General features: G+C 43.5%; 1 protein-coding gene and 1 pseudogene across 1 annotated transcript in view; one reads left to right on the top strand and one right to left on the bottom strand.

Annotated features, from left to right (window-relative positions):
* The window catches only part of CDC42 (cell division cycle 42), a 41,890-nt gene that overhangs the window by 6,163 nt on the left and 32,535 nt on the right, over positions 1-3,192 (top strand). The window lies entirely within an intron of this gene.
* LOC111547533 overlaps positions 1,425-3,192 on the bottom strand; it is a 10,123-nt pseudogene continuing 8,355 nt past the window's right edge.

Raw genomic sequence — 3,192 nt, 5'->3', positions numbered from 1 at the left:
GTAGCTGGGACTACAGGCGCCCGCCACCTCGCCCGGCTAGTTTTTTGCATTTTTAGTAGAGACGGGGTTTCACCATGTTAGCCAGGATGGTCTCGATCTCCTGACCTCGTGATCAGCCCGTCTCGGCCTCCCAAAGTGCTGGGATTACAGGCTTGAGCCACCGCGCCCAGCAGTTTTTTTTTTTTTTTGAGACAGAATTTTGCTCTTGTTGCCGAGGCTGGAGTGCAGTGGCATGATCTCGGTTCATCGCAACCTCTGCCTCCCAGGTTCAAGTGATTCTCCTGCCTCAGCCTCCCTAGTAGCTGGGATTATGGGCATATGCCACCACAGCACCAGGCCTTAATTACACATTTGAACTTAAGCGACATTTTATTGAAAACTAATTGTTGCGAAGAGGAATGGTCTAAGCATATGATTAGGATAATTCATATTATGAAAATTTAGGTGAAATACAGACTTGGCATTTAGCTTGTTGAATGTAAAAATGTTTTCTGCTTTCTTTGCTGACGTCATATTTCCAGTTTCAAGGGAAAATGTTAAGAACAAAAATCATCTTTTTCAGCTACCCGCCTGAAAAAATTATTGCTATTTTTCTGTTCTTTTTTGTTTGAGACAGTCTAAAAATTGCTCTGTTGCCCAGGCTGGAGTGCAGTGGTGGGTCTCGGCTCACCGCAGCCTCGCCTCCCAGGTTTAAGCGATTCTCTTGCCTCAGCCTCCCAAGTAGCTGGGATTACAGGCACACACCACCATGCCTGGCTAATGTTTGTATTTTTAGTAGAGACGGGGTTTCACTATGTTGGATGGAATGATCTTGAACTCCTGATCTCAGGTGATCCGCCTGCCTTGGCCTCCCAAAGTGCTGGGATTACAGACATGAGCCACCGCTCCCAGTGTGTTGTTACTTTTCAAGGACCAGATTGAATTAATTTTTTGATGTTTCCTTTTTCCTTCTTTAACTATTTGGTGTAGGAGAAATTAACCAGGACTGTCCCTGAGAGCTGGGGGATCAGTGTCTCAGGAACACCTGTGTTTATTACCTGTGTCCATTCTCTGTGTCTTAAGTGGCCATTTGAAACAGTCTACATCCTTTTCAGTTAAAAGATTATCAGTACGCTGGGTGCGGTGACTCATGCTTGTAATCCCAGCACTTTGGGTGGATCACCTGAGGTCTGGAGTTCAAGACCAACCTGGCCAACATGGTGAAACCCCGTCTTTACTAAAAGTACAAAAATTAGCCGTGGTGGCATGCGCTTCTAATCCCAGCTACTTGGGAGGCTGAGGCACGAGAATCGCTTGAGCCCAGGAGGCAGAGGCTGCAGTGAGCGGAGATGCACCACTGTTCTCCAGCCTGGGCGACAGCTGAGACTCTGTCTCAAAAAATTAAAAAAAAAAAAAAAAAAAAAAAAAAAAATTATCGCAATTCGTTACTCCTTGTAGAAGGAGGAGAGATGTCTGAAAACAGATCAAATGAGGAACAGATGATGAAACCAGAGGGAGATGGAGGTGGAGTAAACGAATATTGTGTTAATTAGTGTTAAGGAGTATGAGAAAAGAGGATAAATTTAGTAAAGAAAACATAAACAAAATTTCAGCTAAGATTCATTTGCTTTGCTGGAAGACAGTTTAGGAGTATTTAATATTTTTAGTTTGTTTTTAAATCCGTATGAAAGCAGATGAAGAGGAGTGGGAAGTGAAAGAATAATGTTACTTGAATAACACTTATCTCTGGTTTCAGGGATTTTCATTACAACTTTACTAGTATTTGTTTCATTAGCTGAATACTATTGTAGAAGAACTCAGTTTTAGATAAATTCTGAAATGGAATTAATACATTCATACTACTTACTTGCCTAAAAAACATTTTTTGTTTGTTTTTTGAGACGGAGTCTCGCTCTGTTGCCCGGGCTGGAGTGCAGTGGCCAGATCTCAGCTCACTGCAAGCTCCGCCTCCCGGGTTTACGCCATTCTCCTGCCTCAGCCTCCCGAGTAGCTGGGACTACAGGCGCCCGCCATCTCGCCCGGCTAGTTTTTTGTATTTTTTAGTAGACACTGGGTTTCACCGTGTTAGCCAGGATGGTCTCTATCTCCTGACCTCATGATCCGCCCGTCTTGGCCTCCCAAAAAAAACATTTTTATTATAGGGTTTAAGATTAACGAGATTTTAAAATAAGTGATTAGATTTTAAAGTGTGTAAAGTTTGGTTTATCAGATGACTTGAAAGAATAGTTCTATGAATATCAGTGTTTTTTTTTTTTGAGACGGAGTCTTGCTCTGTGGCCCGGGCTGGAGTGCAGTGGCCGGATCTCAGCTCACTGCAAGCTCCGCCTCCCAGGTTTACGCCATTCTCCTGCCTCAGCCTCCCGTGTAGCTGGGACTACAGACGCCCGCCACCACGCCCAGCTAGTTTTTTGTATTTTTTTAGTAGAGATGGGGTTTCACCATGTTAGCCAGGATGGCCTCGATCTCCTGACCTCGTGATCCGCCCGTCTCGGCCTCCCAAAGTGCTAGGATTATAGGCTTGAGCCACCGTGCCCGGCCGAATATCAGTGTTTTTTTATTTTACTATTTTATTTGTGCTGCTTATTTGCTCTATTCATCATAGGGGCAAAGGAAATGTTAGAGATCATCCCAATAGTTGATAAGCTAGTAAAGATGAGGGTAGGGGATAATTTTAGAGTAAGGCCTGTGTGGCTTAGTATGTTTCAGAATATCTGAAAGATGTTTCCACGGGCTTGGGTGTCAGATAAATTGGAAACCCAGCTGGGCAGAGTGGCTCACGCCTGTAATCCCAACACTTTGGGAGGCCGAGGCAGGCGGATCACCTGAAGTCAGGAGTTTGAGACCAGCCTGGCCAACATGCTGAAACCTGTCTCTACTAAAAATACAAAAAATTAGCTGGGTATGGTGGCAGGTGCCTGTAATCCCAGCTACTTGGGAGGCTGAGGCAGGAGAATAGCTTGAACCAGGGAGGTGGAGGTTGCAGTGAGTCAAGATGGCACCACTGTACTTCAGTCTGGGCAACAAGAACAAAACTCTATCTCAGGAAAAAAAAAAAAAACAAAAAACCCTTTATTATATCTTCATCGTGGAGATCATAATGTATGTAAGTTTATTTTAAAGGGTTAGAGAAGTTAGACTGTCAATCATTTTAACTTGATGTTTCCTTTTTTTTTTTTTTTTTTTTTTTTTTTT

This window comes from Piliocolobus tephrosceles, chromosome 1 (assembly GCF_002776525.5).
Source record: "Piliocolobus tephrosceles isolate RC106 chromosome 1, ASM277652v3, whole genome shotgun sequence".
NCBI lineage: Eukaryota > Metazoa > Chordata > Mammalia > Primates > Cercopithecidae > Piliocolobus > Piliocolobus tephrosceles.
The sequence above is the reverse complement of the archived record's forward strand: the minus strand, read 5'-3'. Positions and strand labels throughout refer to the sequence as shown.